The following is an 18,352-nucleotide window of genomic DNA, read 5'->3' as shown; positions in this document are numbered from 1 at the left end:
TGGCTGTGTGGCAGTGTTCCTGCCTACCATGTGGGGGGGTTCCAGTCCCTGCTGAGGTGACTTGGGGTGAGTGAGCTAACCAGAAATAAATCTTCTACCTATGTGATCTGGGGACAACAGGGCAGACCCTACAATGAGAGACTGTGGGACCTGAACCTGTTTAGCCTTCACAAGAGGAGGCAGAGGGGGGACCTGGTGACTATAAACTCACTAGGGGGGACCAGAAGGGTTTAGGGGAGACACTGTTTCCCCTGGCATAACAAGTAATAATGGACACAAGTTATTGGAGAGTAGGTATAGATTAGACGTCTGCAAGAACTACTTCACTGTTAGGGTGGCTAGGAGCTGGAACCAACTTCTAAGGGAAGTGGTGCTGGCTCCTACTGTAGGGCCTCTTTAAGAGGCTTGATGCCTACCTGGCTGGACTCATCTGAGTCCAGTTTTTCTCCCGCCCAGGCAGGGGTCGGACTTGAGGATCTACGGGGTCCCTTCCGACCCTACTTCTATGATTCATAGCATAATGAAATGGCTTCAACTAAATTTCACAGACAAATATCTGATCAAGAATACTGTATTAGGCAAAATTAATATATATGTAAATATGGGCTGAATAAAATGAATAATTATTTAGTTTTCAGGTCAATTTTCACAGGAATGATTTCTGAGGAGAGGCTGAAGGAACTGGCCTTATTTAGTCTAGAGAAGAGGAGACTGAGAGGGGACTTAATAGCAGTCTTCAACTATCTGAAGCGGGGTTTGAAAGAGGATGGAGCTAGGCTGTTCTCAGTGGTGTCAGATGACAGAACAAGGAACAATGGTCTCAAGTTGCAGCAAAGGAAGTTTAGGTTGGATATTAGGAAGAATTTTCTCACTAGGAGGGTATTAAAACACTGGAGCAGGTTACCCAGTGAGGTTGTGGACTCTCCATGCTTGGAGGTTTTCAAGACCCAGCTTGACAGAGCTTTGGCTGGGATGATCTAGTTGGGGATGGTGCTGCTCTGAGCAGGGGATTGGACTAGATCACCTCTTGAAATCCCTTCCAACCCTACTTTTCTATGATGCTATGACATTAGATTGGGTCACTAATACGTATTATTTTTAGTTCCATCATTTCACCACATGATTCACCTGTTGCATCATCTGTTATGATTCTCTGGGAAAATGAATGTTAGTTATGAGAAATGTGAATGTGTACAGGGGAATCTATTTTTGTTTAATCTGCCAATAGCAATGTATGCAGAGCTTTATGTTCACAATATATTTTGTGCTTGCCAGCCTGGCAGCACCCTTTCCCACACTTGTGGTTGAAGTTACTTTATTTCAGAATGCCTTTAGACAAATATAACAGTAATATTTCCCATTCAGAAATGTTCAAGTGCATCTCCTGGAGAAGAAAGAATTTTTTTAACATACTGTCACACCCTGAACATTAGAATGACCTAGGTATTTTTTCCTCCACTTCTCTAACATAAGAGACCAGTCTATTTATTTACAAGTAGACATCCTGTGTTTGTATAGGGGCCATTTAAGGCGTAGCACAGCATAAAAACAAACAAACATGATGTGACTACCGGTACATTGCATTAGAGACTGTATTCAGGGCTTCTAAATAGTAAGAACATTAGCGAAACAATAATATATACATGCCAAACATTTACATCCTGGAGACTGAAATTAATGATCTGCAAGGGGGGGCTGGACAGAAGTATCACTAAACCTGAAGGAAATATAGAGAAACCCATTCACCAAAATAGTGGTCAATTAAAAAGAAATACTAATGTACTGGATTCTGAGGCCACAATAGTCAGACTTTGCATTTCAACAGCACCTATCTGTGGTGTTCAAAGTCTGTTAGAAAACAGAGTGAATCAAAAATCAGAGCGATAGGTCAGAACCTGTCTTGTATGGATTAGAAAGCGGAGGCACAGAGAATGAGCTGCTTGGGGTCCACCTTGGAATGGAGGACACAAATCTTCTGCCTTCTGGTTCTGTGCCAGGCACCATGTACAATCCTGCATTACAGCCCTGATAAGCTACATGCACTGGATGTCACCACATACCTATACTGGACCCAGATCTTGATTCCCTCATGGCCAGAAGTTAAGGCCTGCCTCTGGGCCACTAGGCACACTCTCCAGGAGCATGTCACAAAGCAGAGAGGAGCCAATGTCCCTTGATCTGTAAGTCATAAAATTAGTGCCGGTTTTCCCAAACCGGTTTGGTTTGCATGCACTCAGGATTCCACCCAGACTGTGGCCCCTCTAGTTTATTGCTTCCTTCTTTGGGGACATCAAGGCAGCAAAGGGTAACACAGACTTTGCCATGGGTAGATCCAGGATTTCAGAAAGAGGGGTGCCAGAACAGTAACATGCCTACCAACTCCCTCCCCACCTTCTCCCCCCACCCCTACCAATACCAGGGCAGTAAGACTAGCCCAGGAACAGCAGCATGGGAACTTCTTAAATTCCCTTTAGCAGATAAGAATCTTCCTTCCCCCTCTCCTTTCCCTTCCATATTCAGCAACATGTTCCCCCCTGTCTCTTCTCATTCTCCCTCCCCCATCTGCCACTGCCCCTGCCACTGTCCCCAGATGACTGGTGGCAAGAGGAGAGACCCAAGAACTACTCATGCCTCACTGCAGTCAGGCTGTACAAAGAACCAGGCTTGGCTATAAACAGTAGCAGTGGCAATGGGTGGGTTCCCTTCTCCCTGCCTGCTCTGAGGCTGGTAGAGATCACTGAGGGACTAAGCAAGGAGGAGGAACCCTTCTGTTATGACACTGTCCCTGGCTGAGCCTGAGTCCATGTAGAGCCCAGATGGAGTGGGCAGAAGTGGCCCTAGAGCTCCCCAGAACCGCTCCTGGGACAACAGGAGACAGCAACAGTGGTGAGCAGGAGGTGGAGGGAGGTACTAAGCACAGAGGAGAAGGGAGGGGGAGATTCTTATTTGCTATGGAAACTATAAAAAAGACCCTGGCTGCTGTTCCCCTGGTGTGAGTGACTGAAAGTGGGGCGTGACTGCACCACTTTAGCCCCTTGGATCCACCCCTGGACTCTGCTATGAGTTATAAACATGCATGTCAACTTAATTCGGAGAAAATGAGTAAGAAACTTACAAAAATGACAAACAAATGCATAGAAACACCTTACTCCACTGTTCTTACCACTCAGACTGCCCTTTTGGGTTTTGGTCAGTGCTTTCATGGCCATAAGACCCGTTTCCCTTCCCAGGAAAGTTTTTACATTCTAGATCTGAGCAGTGAGAGGGAGAGCTACTAAGACCAGATATTGTCCTTTTATAACTTCCCAGTCCTTTCTCTCTGGGACCCTCTATGTCATCTTCAAAAACACTCTCAGATGATCCAGCCCCTATGTTTTTGGCCCTGTTGCTTGGTTATTATTTACCTAAAGTCCACAGTGGAGAAACTGGCTTTTGCATTTTGAATGCCTACTTTAACTTATTGTATTGCCAAGGCAGAGTCACTCTATGGTAACTGTTTTGTGATGGTCTTGTAGTGGTTTCTAGAAAAAGGTAAGTGATGTGTGACATAGTCCCTGTCAGCAAATGGCTGATTCAGTATATGCGGAGACATGGCAAGACAGAAAGTTCAGAAAATCAATCAGAATACATCCTACAGAGAGAGTTCTTGCACAATCCCATGATTCACCTACTGGATGTTTTTCAAAATATTATTAATACAACTGGCCAGAATTTTCGTAAAGTTCCCAAAAATGTTGATCCATTTTTATCTTCAGCTCCAGTTACCTGGTGTCAGATTGAAGCAGTGCCAGCAATCCACTTGCTGAGTGGCACACTATTCACCATTGCTAAAGTATTAACTCCTATGCAGAAATCAAAGGCAGCACAGCTTTTGAAAATCTGCATCTTCCTAGTGAGCTAGTGTCCTTGTGTGTGGATCTCTGGTAAGGAAATCAGAATACAGAAGGTCAAAGAGGGTCTTGTCATTAAATGCATTACCATCTGGTTAAAAACCAGTATCGCATACATTCCCACACATTGGGTATAATGGATACAGAGTTTCTGTAAGAAAATGTTGCCAGATCAGCTTCTCCCTCTTTAAAATTGGCTTCGTTTTGAGAATGATTTCCCCAAAACTACTCTACTACGAGAATTGTATGTATATGTATAGTCTTGCTGTAAGACAATTGAGCACCTACTGAGAGATGCTGTGCTCTGCTAAATCCATGTCAACATTTCATCTTTATCATGTGATGAGAGTTGAATGGGATCAGCACCCCCTGAGGTGCTCAATACCTCTCAGAATCAGGCCTACCAGCCTCTAATTGTCTGCTGTCCTTCTGTCCTATGCATCGCCAGTGCTTCCTGCAGACACCTGCAGTTGTGTGACAGTGTAGCAAACCCCTCAGTTTTTCTTTTTCTTTTTTTTTTAAATACATTCCCTCCCTTTCCCCAAACATTTCTGACTTTGCTTCTCCTTCTCTATTCCCTATAGATAAGTATAAGTGAGCTAAGACACAGGATAAGTGTCAGCATTTTATTTTGGTAGCAAGTTGTATTTGTTTTTTTTTTTCTCTTTCTTTATATTGTATAATTATTATGTTTACATTGATTTTTACTGTTCTGTATTACTGTTTTACTGGTATGATATAATTTAGGCCTTCATATGTAAGTTAGCATAAGTCATGTCAAGTTTTCATTTTGTTTGTCAAGTCTCCATCCTGTCCCCATGCCCGGTTGTATAACCCATGACTCACACCTACCCCTCCTATGTAGCTTGGTTCTTGAATGAATGGGGATGAATGCCAGTGCTTGAGAGACAATGGCAGTAGGTCTAAAAATAGCTCCCTCTGAATGACCAAACCATCAACACCAATACCTGGACCAATGACCCAGCCCTTGGAACCACCTCAGCATTCAAGACACAAAAGATGAGGCAACCCACCATTGTGCCAAGGCTGCACATGCTCAGTAAGAACACCAGGAACCCTCTGGGACAGGACTGACCTTGCCGGGACAGGCCCTCCCCATAAGAGATCAGAGGTAGTCTGCCCCATAAAAAGGGGTAGTGAAGACTGACTCCTTGGGATGCCCTCTCCATCTGGACCAGCACCATGCCACACCACCTATCCACCCAGAGGCCCCACCAGCAACCCCCCTCTGGACAACCCCTTTCCAGCCTGGATAGGTAGCTATCACTCCCCACCCCCTCTTCAACCAAGGACTTGGACTCTGTTTCTCTTCCCTACCTGGACTCCAGCCCCTCCACTGAGTCTCTTTCTCCTGCTGCCATTGTGAATGCTTGTGTGTGTGTGTGTGTGTGAGCACATACCAATAACTTCATGGGGCTGTGTAGTGTGTTGTCTGTTTAATAAACCTGTTATTTTGAAACCCCGAGTTGGGTTTTTGTCTGTTTCCTGACTGTTTCCTGCTTGCCACCACTTATCTGCCCCCACAATCTCTAAACTGTCAGCTTCCATTTTCAGCCCCAAGCTCCCAGGTTTCTGTCTCTCTCTTTTTCCTGGCTGTCTCCTCCTTGCCATCAGGCTTTTTTTTTTTTCCCTTGCACCAGTGATCTTGAGTAACCCTGGGGACACTTGATCTTAAGTAAACCCAAGCCTCAGTTGCTCAGCCAGCTTCTCTCTAGTTCTCCAGTTCTAATCCCGGTTCTGACAACTTTCACTCCCTACACTTTAACACTTTCTGTCTGTCACCTGAACCTTCCCCCAGGTACCCCAAGCACACACATACATACCGTACCATCCAAGTTAGGAATTTACTTGTGTGTATGCATAGGCAGGTTGTATGTGTGTGAACTGGTGAGTGTGTACATATATATATGTCATTGTGTGCATGATATATGAATTAGTGATCTGTGTACTGAGTGTCTGGGTATGGACAATTGACTTTTGTCTAATTTTGGGGGGGTGTAGTGTATGTGCTTGAATTGGTGATAGGTATTCATGTCCCTAGGCTAGTTTGGATGTGTATGTGTCTGAGCTGGTAGTATGTGTGTGTATGCACCTAATTGATTTGTGTGTTTGTATATGTGCAATTGTGTCACACCCTCCTGTCTAACAGCATAATATTGAGATCCTGAGAGTTGGCCTGACCCCACAGGGCCACAACAGATTAACCCTAGGGAACACAAGTTCCCTAAAGCTCTCCAAAGTGGAGCACATTCATCTGATCCCTCATTCGATAAGGGTTAATTTGTCACACAATCAGCGACTTTAAAAGTGCTCTGCAGCCATGCATGTATGTCACAGCACAACTGTAGACTACTTTCAGGAGGCCAGTCACATGACAAACCTAAATTTTGTCTGTGCCCCCATTGACTTCAGTGGAATTTGGACAGACCCTATCACAGGATACAACCTAGTGTTTGCTTTGAAGAGTGAGAACCAAAAATACATAGAGTTAACAATCTGGCAATGGCCATTTTGTGGGAAGGGTCCCTGTGGGGGGATAGGTAAACATTTTTTTTTATTTTAAGAGTGGAGGGAAACCGCTGCCTGGGACTGTTCATCAATTGTGAAGATGTAACTTATGTCTTCACTATACAATACAAGTGAACTAAGTCACCCAGACTTTGGTCCTGACAAAGTTAAAGTTTGAGGGTTTTGCCATACTTATAGATGTTAGGGTCGGAAGGGACCTCAAGAGATCAACGAGTCCAACCCCCTGCATAGGCAGGAAAGAGCACTGGGTTCAGATGACCCCAGCCAGATGCCTGTATAACTTTCTCTTGAAGACCCCCAGGGTAGAGGAGAGCACCACGTCCCTTGGGTGCCCATTCCAGATTTTGGCCACTCTAACTGTGAAGTTCTTTCTAATGTCCAGTCTAAATCTGCTCTCTGCTAGCTTATGGCCATTATTTCTTGTAACCCCCAGGGGTGCCTTGGTGAGTAGTGCCTCACCAATTCCCTTGTGTGCCCCCATCTTGAATTTATAGGCAACCACAAGGTTGCCTCTCAACCTTCTCTTGCGGAGGCTGAAGAGGTCCAGGTGCCCTAGTCTCTCCTCATTGGGCTTGGCCTGCAAGCCCTTAACCATATGAGTGGCCCTTCTCTGTACCCTCTCCAGGTTATCCACATCCCTCTTGAAGTGTAGCGCCCAAAACTGGACACAGTACTCCAACTGTGGTCTGACCAGTGCCCGACAGGGGAAGTATCACCTCCTTGGTTCTGTTTGTCATGCATCTCCTGATGCATGATAAAGTTCGGTTAGTTTTGCTGATGGCTTCATCACACTGACGACTCATGTTCATCTTGGAGTCCATTAGGACTCCGAGATCCCTTTCTGCTTCCATGCTGCCGAGCAGGTCATTTCTTAGACAGTAGGAACATTTTTCCTCTCTAGGTGCAGCGCTTTGCATTTCTTACTTGTATTGCTATGGAATTATACAGATGTAACAGTTATACCACAACTGTCTTTCTGAGTCTCCTCTCATTTTATTGAAGGATTAGTCCCATAGATGCAGTCAGTAAATATCATTTACCAAAGGTTATATCAAGATAGGAGAGAACAGTGATGATTTCTGGGGACTAATATCCCCAAGGCAATGTGTGGTAAAGGTTCATTGTCCCATCTCAATTTGGGCCTTGCTTTTGTTGCTAGCCATGTACAGATGCTAAAGTTTTTCCCTAGAATAAATAACTGATTCCCATAGACATAAACAGGAGCTGTACCCAGAGTGCTTCCTAGAGAGCTAGGGAGGTGTCTATCCATTTTTTGTGGGAGAGGATGAGGCCAGGTGCTTTGAAACCCACTGGGTGGGGGAATATACCCAAAGTGCAAGCAGGAAGCCATCCAGAATATATGTGAGCATTGGTTGAGAAAATTAGAGTGCAAGGAAAAGCAATAAAGAGTCCCTTCCTCTAGCTCCTTTGCATTAGAAAAGGGAGAGCTGAAGAGAATGTGAGAAGAAGAGAGAAGAATTGAAGAATCAATGGGAATGGAGAGAGAGGAGATACTGAAAGGAAGAGAAAAAGAAGTAAAGAAAGAAAAGATGCCTTGATTTGTTAGGAATGTAGTTTTCTAGCCATTTTGCTAATGTTCTTGATAGAAAAGAGGAAGATGGGTTCCTATCCTCCTGGAAGCTAAGTCAGGAGGGAAAGCTCAGATCATTTTTTATCTTGAAAGAGAAATTATTTGGTGGTAATTACAGCTTAAAGATTGGGGTACACAAGCAGATTTTCTTTCTAGCCTGAGCAACAAGTTGTAGGGTTGTAGTATTAGCGGGCACTGGTCAGGAACAGAAGAGTCTAGCTTTGCAAAAACTGAAGAGGTTCAGGAGGACAAGATTACAAGGTAATTACAAGTTTAACACTTCCCCAAAGGAGACTGTAGCATTGCTGAGGTTGACTAGCCCAGTCTTTTAATTCCCTCAATAAACACAGCCTTGCAAATCACTCTGATTGTCTTCAAATTCCCTAGTAATAAAATATTCCATTTTGGCCTTGCCATGCTACAGCTGTTCTGATCCTTTCCTGGAAAGCAGAAAGTGAAAATAAAGTATCACTGTTAAAAATCCCTACTGGTTAGCTGCCCAGTCAATACCAAAACCCTGAGTGTGCTGTAGCCACACAAAACCTTTTCATTCCCTTATGCTCTGCTGCTGCAGCCAGTAGGCAATGAAAAGTGACAAGACTGCTGTTCCCTGAAGCAAGATTCTCATTGATTCCAGTCTGCTGCCAGAACAGAGCAGACAGGGAATGCAGAGAGCATGTCTCTTTAAAGCTTCTTCTATCAAATGGAAAGAGAAAGAGGAAGGAGCAGATGGTAGGAACATCTCTTTTCATCATGCAATTGCATCCTATGCCATGGGACACTCCTCTCCACCTCCCACTGGATTGTGAGGCCAATATGCTATGCTGTCAGGAAGGAAGTTATGTCATCTTACATCTTGCCTAAATCAGACCCTCCATCAAGGCACTGCCACATCAAAGAGGAAAAAACCTAAAGCAAATGGTAGCAGTGCTGTGAACAGCTCAATGGAGAGAGGCAATGGACCAAGTGCTCAGGGGCTAGAGCAGAAGGGTTTTTTGATATATTATCTATTACATGAAGAAAGAGAGAGAGAGAGGATGGACTTGCACAGCTCCTCATAGCCAAGATTTTACACCTAGCTTGAGGCTAAAGAACAAATGGGGCATGAAATCTGACCTAGGAGCATCTAACCTTTCATGCCAGGGTTAGGCCTATTGTTGAGCCTGGGTGTAGAGAAGCTAATATCGTTCCTTCTGTGTGGAGCTGTACTTTTTTTAGGAGTCATGGGGTCATAGTAAGAGAATGATGAGCAGAGGCAAACTTCTCTGGAACCATAGGCAAAGTGGGGTTCAAGCATGTGCACCCAAAGGTGTACCTGGCAGAGTTTGTGCACTGGGAGCTACAGGCTCTGGACCCAGGAGGATGGAGGCAGGGGGCTCTCAGGCTCCAGCTGCTCAGAGCGAGGGAAGAAGACAAGGGGAGGAGTTCCAGAGTTCCAGCAGTGATGGGAAAAGATGTTTGTCCCATGCTCCAACAAAAGGTGGTACTGCCTGCCACACTGAATGAAGAAATAACACCCCTAATTCAGTACCATAGAGTCATAACCTTGTCTTAACCCTTGTCTTCATCCCCTGCTTCTTTCCCCCAAGCATCTACCTGGCAAGACCCAAGAGCCCCTCTGATATCATGCCCAGCTTCTGGCCCCACTCTAGACAGCCCACACCTGTCGCTGGAGTAGCAGCATAGCTTTGTTTATTGTGGCACTCACCAGCCTCAGTTTAAGTGTCCCCACCCCTTAATCAGTGCTGGGTCTTGTGCCCCTCCTCACAACCCCTATTTATGCTACTGGAAATGAGCTTGAGACAGCCTCAGCTGGGCTAAGAGGTGGGCCATTTAGCTCGAATAGCAGCTCATGTTTGGTCCCAAGTCTGATCCATGCTGCCAATTACCCTTCCAAAGATGCATCACAGGACATCCATTGTCACTACTCCTGTTGTATGTTTGTTATAGGTGAAGAGTCCCCAGGGCTTTCAGGCCACTAGCACAAAATTATCCCTGGTGTTCAGCTGGCTTCGCAGCCTGACAAGTCTTGAGCTGCTCCTTCTCACCTTCCTCAATTATTCTCATGTTGTTTTTCATGGGTTTAAGGCCATTGTGGTGCCTCGAAAACAGTGGGTTAAATCCCTGCAAACAGGAACCCTACAGCCCCCAGCAAGTCCACAAGGAAGCCTAAGAAAAGCCTAATTGGCAGCAGGTACCTGATTTCCCTAGAGCAGTATTTCTCGCCCCGTGGGTCATGGCCAAAAGTGGATTGCAAAAATATACGAGTGTTGTGAACAAACTTTAAAAATGGATCAGCAAACTAAAAATGGATTATTTTTTTAAGGAGAAAGATGTGGGAAACTGTGGCTTTTCCCATGGCAGAGTTCCAGCCTGCAAGGGCTGCTTGGGGTCTCCCATACCCCCCACATAACCAACCCCTTCCCCACACACTAGGGGTCTGGGGGCGGGGGGCAGTGGGGTGGAAGTGAAGAGCGCTGGGTCAAGACTGGCCATCAACCCATGTTTACAATTGGGTCCTGGTATGAAAAAGGTTGAGAACCACTGCTGTAGAGGGCTGCTGAAAAAGAGTAAAGCTGCAATAGAAAGAGACTGTTTGGAGGTCAGTGGCTTACAGCAGGCAGATGTGCTTCTTATGAGCTTCCATATGCTTTAACTTTCAGGTCAGCAGCACTTGGACTTTAAGCTGACAAAAGCTCATTCCTACTTCATTGTTTTGGTTTATATTGATCCCACTGAAAGGAAGCTGTAATTTTCAATAAGGACAAAAAAATAACAGCCAGTATCTAATCTAAATCTCTTACTGAGCAGGTTCATTTCCTTGGGTTACTAGAGGTTACATGACCAGGCCTGGCCTGTCACTGTTATTTAACATAGTGTGGTCATTGAGGCACTGGACTAGGACTTGGGAGATATGGATTTATACTTCATAAACTCTGTGCCTGACTTTTAATAACTTACTTCATCTCTAGGCCTCAATTCCCCATTTGTGCTTTCCCTACTCTATGTCTGCCTTGCCTACTAAAACTAGGCTCTTCAAAACAAAGTGTTTCTCAGCTGTGATCTCAGCTGAGGCCTCTGGAGCTACTACACTTCTAGTGCTAAGAACAATAAATGTTGGTGGAGCTGGAATGTAGAAGACCAAATCCTTTACCCCTTTGGTACTCTTCTGAGCCCTGAATTGTATCAAAGCTGCAGGGTGGTGCAAATGTTTAATGCTTCTCAGTCTGAAAAGAGGTTGAGATGTGTAAATTGCACAGTATATTTTTCCTGACTTCTCCATCTTATGAAGCAGTAGTGCTTTTCTGAAGGCTTTGTTTATACTTATATAATCCCAAAGATCAAATTATCAGCTCCTTTGAGGCCAGTGGAGTCCAATCTGCCCTTCCTAGGAAGTGACACTGGGCTCATATCTTCAGGGTATTGTTTATATTTGAACTGTTTGAAAAAGATCCCAAGTGGAAGTGGATAAATGTAGCAGCACTGGCAGCTTGTTAGGTGGAAAAGGAAACCACTGCTGCCTAAATCTTTTTTCATTGTATATATATTGTAACATTGGCGATACTGTAGTAGCCAGTAATGTTACAGTACAGAAAAATAAGCACTTAAAAATCATCCGTAAACTGTTCTCTCTCTAGTTTTGGACTTGCCCCCAAACTATAAATAAACAGAGTTCAGTGTACAGTTCAGCTACTGGCATCTTCTAGTAACCCTAAATATTTTTATTTTGTTTGTAGCTATAGCACATTGGTGGCATAGATAAAGGGTTATCTGTACCTATCTCCTCTTTCTGCTGTGTCTCTGAGAATGCTCTTTCAGTTATCAAGCCTTGTGACTTTATCTCCTCATGTTTCTTCCACTCTTATAACACCTTGTAGCTCCATCATGCTTATCCTGAGTTGGGCAGTTGAAGTTCTTTTAGGGTTGCCAGCTGTCAGGCTAAAAATGGCTGTCAATAAAGTCAGTAAAAAAACTTTAGCCATCAGTAAAAACATTAAGCAGCCACAGCTTAACTGAAGCTCTGACAGACAGAGTACAGCAGTCTGAGGAGGAGCATAGCACCCTGCAGAAAGTGTTCACTCAGCTGTATGTTGCTGTATCCTAGGCTGCCTGTAACACTGCTTGGTTGCAGGTAGGCTTCTGTGAGGGTCAACGCCAGGATGAGGGAAGGGGAGCTATAGCTGGGGGATGGGGTAGGGGGCAGCATGGTACAGAATGCAGAGTTGGGGGCATCAGGGTGTGGTGTGGTGGCACAGCATAAAGCCATTGCTGCAGTCAAGCAGGGTTGCCAACCCAAGAAAAAAAAATACTGTAAACTTTTTATGAACAACCATACTTTTTTAACCTTTTTTACTATGGTTGATATTAACCCCCTAAATTTGAACCCAGTCCTTCTAACTGGGACCTGGCAGCAGTGCAGAGCCTGACACAAGAGTTACGTTTGCATTCTATAACTTTATATTAATAAAATCATCAGTTGAAAATTCGTAGACTGTTGATAAAAAAAAATGTTCTTAGGATGGCAACTCTGGGTTCGTCCCTTCAGGAGCCTAAGACTACTGGTAAAGAGTGCCCAAACAGTCTTTTTAAATGTTGATTAATCCTAGCAGTAGGAATATAGCATTATTTGAGATAAAATGGATTTTAAAACAGAGATTTCCCACATGTCTATCTTACCTAAAGTCCTACCATCCTGTCCTGTAGAGAGAGTCCTATTCTACTCATCCAGAGCTCTTTGTTCCTTTAATTCTTGGGGTTTTAGCCCATCTTATTTGAGTACAGATTGGTGGAAAGTTAAGCCAATATTTTGAAGGATATTTGTTTCCCCACTCCCTGGAAATAACCTATATGTGTTCACTGAAAGTTATCTTGATTGAGTCTTGGTTTTGTTGTCCTGGTTGTCTCCCAACCACACACTTGATTTAATCCATCATATTAATACATAAATATTCCTTATTTGTAATGCAATATTAATAAATTATTCTAGAACCACTCCATCTCCACCAGGCTGTAAATTGTTATGCACTTGTTTTGTTACAGTGCAAGGATTGTACATCAGTCACTGCTTTCATTTCTTTTACTTTATTTTGTAAGTTTGAATACTTAGTCCTAATGTTAGAGTGGTGGTGCAGGAAATACATAAATATATAAATAAAATATTTTTGTGGGCGATATCTCTTATTACACCAGCTGCATGGTTTGGATAGGTTTAACAGACTTTACAATGCAAAAGGGACTTCAGCCAACAAAGACACTTCTCCAGAGAGATAGATTACACTTTTGAAAGAGTGACACAGATACCATGTGAAGATTTGCTAAAGTACAAAAAGAAAATCCCCATAAATTGCACACCATTAATTATGACATATCACCCTTCCCTAGAAGCTACACAGAAAATACTCAAACAATTGCAACCCATACTAAAAGAAGACCCCATTCTTAAAGAGATCTTTCCAGAACCACCCATGCTAGTGTTTAAGCAAGCACCTAATATCACTAACCTCATCACCAGCAGCAAACTCCCTATGACCCAAACCACTCCCAATGGATCCGGACCACACCAGGACAAGAAATGCAAACCTACCAACACATCTCCACCACCCCTACAATAATTATACACCACAACAGAACCATCATCATTCCTGGATCTTATACCTGTACCTCCAGAAATGTCATATATCTCATCCAGTGCACCAAATGCTGTGATACATAGGAGAAACCAAACAACAACTATACATCAGAATGAACATACACCATAAATCAATCAAAGACAAGAATACACAAATACCTGTGGGTGCACACTTCTCCCAGGACAATCACTCCCTCTCTGATCTCTCAATTCTAATCCTCAAAGGGAATTTACAAACCACCTTTCGTAGACAAGCCTACAAACTTCACCTCATAAATCTACTGGATACAAAAAATGATAGACGTTGGATTCATGATACATTATAGCCTGCCTGACATCTGATTCACTAGGTACCTGTCTGATCTGACCTCTTACATTCGTCTCATCCCCCACCTTTTCTCTCCTCCCCGACTTTTCTGCTTTTTGTTTTCCTGATTTCCTACTATTTCCTTTTTATTGAATGCCTCTTTTTTACCTTGAATTATTACTATTATTACCTGTGGCCTTTCCCCCCCACCACCCCATTTTATTCTCCCTCGCTTCCTTGCTTTACCTTTTGTTTTTCTAATTTATATATTTGCACTGATATCTTTTCTCTCATTCCTGTTTTCCTGATTTCCAACTATTTCCTTTTTCACAGACAGACTCTTTTTTACCTTGTATTCTATCACTGTAATGTCTCCCTTTGGCCTTTTTATACCCTGCTTTTTTCCCCCTCCCTTACCTGCCTTTTGTCTTTCCCTTTTGTCTTTCTAATTTCTGCCTATTTACATTCTCACTGACATCCTGCCCCACTTTTAACGTCTATCATTCCTTGGAGTCTCGGACCAGCAGAGACTCCCTGTGCCTGAAGAAGGGTGACTGTGCCTGAAAACTTGCCAAGAACTTTTTTCAAACTACTCAGTTGGTCTAATAAAAAATATCACATCTACTTTTCAGATGTATTTGGGAAACTTTACAGATACATTACCACAAGATTGTCCAGCGTTCTGCCTGCATCTCATTTACAAACATTGATTAGTGATAATGTACTCCAAGACTTTAAATTCATAGGCCACATCCAGATAAGTGCGGCCATACAGTATGTAGTGTTGAAAACTTGTCTGTGGTGCCACATACCGCACGTTCAGTTGTTCTCCATGCTGCAAGGGAACGGGGGTCAAAAAAACCCGTGGAAAAAAACTGCAGAGCAGCGCATACACAGGCAGCGTGTGCTGCTCAAAAGCGAAGCTGGGCCACCTGGAGCCATTCTCCAGCTGCCAGCCAGCCTCCACATGGCAAAACTGTTACTGCTGCAGGCCTGGGAAGCACCCTGGACCCCGGGTAAAGGTGCACCACTGCTAGTTGTCCCTGGGGAACCAAAGGTCCACACCATGTGTGGACATAGCCATAAAGACTTTTTCCCTTCCTGAAAGTGCTAGTGAAGTTTGCTGTTTTTGATTAGCAGCTACACTGGAGTTTCCCTACATCCAGGTTTTCCCAGACATGTCCTTGTTTCCAGACAAGTTTTTAAAATGTGACCAAATGTCCAGGTTTTTGCTTTGCCTCTGCTTTTCCCAGACACAAGCAGCTCTGCTGTCCAAGCAAAATCTACAGGTTACTGTGCTGTGTGTGTGGTGCATGGTTAGATCTGATGGATCTAACCAGGGCACCATAGCAACATTGCCGTATGGTGATGTGTAGATGCCCTCATAGAGAACATATATGCAGTATTTTCTTTATCAGTCTATCCTCTACCTATGTGGTGTAGTGTAGTACATCCTGGTCCTAAGCTCTGCTACCTTTGAAGGCTTTCTCCGTGGAATATGGGGTAACAGGCTTGTCATCTTCTTAAAGAATGGGCACAAGACTACAAAAAGGAAGGCAGGCAATGACCAGCCTCACGAAGAAGAAAAGACATTGAGCAAGCAACTGCAAAAGGAGATCTAGGCTGGAACAAAATGGAGGGGAATCTGAACCTGAGTCAGTGAAGCAAGAGAAGTGGATGATGGTAGTTATGAATGCTACCAAAATTCAGGGGGAGAGGAATTATTTTCTACCTCTGCCTAGGAAGGTTAGGATCTGAAACTCTCAGTTTTGTGCCTCCTTTAACTAGAGATGTGAAATACATAAAGTGCTTTGTAGACAGGAAAAGTCTATTCAAGAAACGATTTCCCTAAAAGAGGGTGTGTCTCTCACTTTCCCAGAAGATGAGGCTGGACCTGTCCTCTCTTAATTCAACACAGTCATTCCCAGTATTTGTTAAAGAAGGTGTCTACCTGAGCAGTTCTTCTTAAACCATAGCAAACAAAGATGGTGTGACCACATTTGTTATGGTCACACCTATGCCAGGTGGTAAGAACCTTTGAAAATGCCTAAGCCCTGAAGCGGCATACTAGATTCAGGGCCTTCAGGCAAACCATTTCTGACAATATTTAAAAGAAAAACCCTGAATTGAAAAGGGGGCTGCACAAGGTTGCCTTCTTCCATCTCCAGTTTCTCTTGCGTTTGATTGTTGTGGTGACAAAAAGAGGAAATTAGGGTTAGTGACTTAGCACATTACTGTTCATGATCTTCTGCTGCTTAAAAATAGTTATGCAGGAAAGTGATAAGGTTGCCCATTAACCACAGACCTGGTGAAAAATTGATGAGTTTGTCAATCACCCATTCATTTGGTAAAATATGGGAGCAGTTAAAATGCCCCTTTGTTTAGTGATAACTGATACAACAGGTGCCACGATCCACGACACTGAAAGAACCAAGCAAAAGCAAAGCCCCAACCCAAGGACTTTCCCTGGAGACCAGTTGCAAATGCAAGGACAGTGAGATTGTAGCTGCATGCATGTATGGCATGAACCAGAATGCAGAGAGGAAGCAAGCAGGCCATGAAAGCAGCAGTGTGAAAACAGCTGCGCGAGGAAGCCGAGAGGGAGAGTTCCTTTAGAGCAAGGAACTTGCTGACCAGGCAGATGTGGGTTGCAGAACAAGGGAACCTCTCCTGCTGTTTGTCTGAATGATGTTCATAGAAATAAGATTCTGTATACATAATTTGTAAATAACACCTAAACAATTACTGAATTGTCCCATTTCTCCTTAACAGAAATAACCCAGACAGGCCCTGGATATTAGCCAGGAAGCAGCAGTATTAACCCAACAGTTTTTTGTAGTGTTCGTGCCCCATCTCTGTATCTGTTTTCCTAATTATTAATTCTCTGCAGCTTTCCAAACTGAGGTATCACTTACTTGGCTGCCTTTATTAGTGCAGGCATCTTTCAAAACCCAACCTAAAATCTGCTAAGAAGTCAGGAGCAAGGAAATTATAAGGGTTTTGGTTTCCTTACCAGGTGTAAAATAACAATTGAGGTACATCCTTTTCAGTCCAGTATAGAAGGAAGGAAGGAACCTTTCTGCATGTTTAAGAGACTTGAAAGGAATAAAAAGTGTGTTTGTACTATAACTGGGTTTATTACCACTGAGATTGTTTGTGGAGTGTATTGTTAGAGCACAGGTGTTAAGCTAGTGCATTTTGGTTTTGTTTTTCATATCAGACTTACATGGGTTCATTGTATCACATAACTAAAAAGACAATGAATGCCCCCCCCGCCCCGCTAAAGCATTTCCAGAGTTCGCACAGAAATATAGGCTGCAAAACAATTTGATTTTCACACCACACCCTTTCAGTGCTCTTGTGCCCCACACTCTTTCCAGCAGAACTCGTCAGCTATGAATGCTGCGTGAGAGGAGTGGAGAGTCTAGTCCTTTGTGGTAGAACGAGTACTTTCCAATGAAGTATTTGGCACCTAGATGGTATACTTATGAGTATATTAGATATGCATGCCTGTATACATCTGCTCTTTGCTTTCTCCTAAACTTTCTAATTACCTGTAATAATACTTAAGTAACCCTGTAATATTACCTCCCCCCTACTAAGCATAAGGAATAATGTAAATAGTGTGGTGACTTTTATGCAAGGCAGTCAGGTCGGGGCAACGTTCTCAGCAGCCATGCCACAAATTAGCCCTGCACCTTCCCCAAGGGCCACTTTGATCCCCTTCCCCTGCCTGATCTGCTGCTCTGCTTTCTGCTTCCAGACTTCTGTTCCCTGTTTGATTTGTTGCTTTGTTTTCTCCATCCTGCCCTATTTGCCACTGTGCTGCCTGCCCTCCCCAATCTGCTGCATGCCCCACACAGAGACTGCCCATGCCACTTGTGGCACCCATGCTACAGGCTGGCTACCCCTAATATAAGGCGTAGCTGGCTACTCACTGAAGCAAATGACTTCTATGCTCCTTCAGCAGTCATTCCACTGAATGAACCTGTTAGGTTCAACAGCACAGCACATGGCTTCTACCAAGACATTTCTACAGCCTTCAGCATTTTCTTATAACTGATAATGAGGAAGATCAGGAATAAAGGTCCAACCTTGTGTCTGGTCATACAGATTTTCTCATGACCAGACCAATCTTCCCTATCACCCAATTCAGGGCCAGGTCCCCATGCAATGAAAATCAGCTTATCTTTATGAAAGCTACGCACATGAATGCTTAAAGGAAGCTGTTATGCACAGTCTTATTTAGTATCACATTAAAAATCCATGTCCTTCCTTCCCCAGCTCAGTACCCTGATAGCTTCCCCAGTTTCTTTCTGTCCACTAGTTTCTTGTTGCTATCACTGATTCTTGAGAGAATCAAACAAGGGGTTAAGAAAGCAGAA

At 43.7% G+C, this 18,352-nt stretch overlaps 1 protein-coding gene across 8 annotated transcripts in view; it reads left to right on the top strand.

Annotated features, from left to right (window-relative positions):
* Positions 1-18,352, top strand: part of PALM2AKAP2 (PALM2 and AKAP2 fusion) — a 472,880-nt gene that overhangs the window by 189,798 nt on the left and 264,730 nt on the right. The window lies entirely within an intron of this gene.

Source organism: Crocodylus siamensis, chromosome 3 (genome assembly GCF_052110815.1).
Source record: "Crocodylus siamensis isolate JL-2025a chromosome 3, ASM5211081v1, whole genome shotgun sequence".
Lineage (NCBI taxonomy): Eukaryota > Metazoa > Chordata > Crocodylia > Crocodylidae > Crocodylus > Crocodylus siamensis.
Note: the sequence above shows the minus strand (reverse complement) of the source record. Positions and strands in the feature narration are given on the sequence as shown.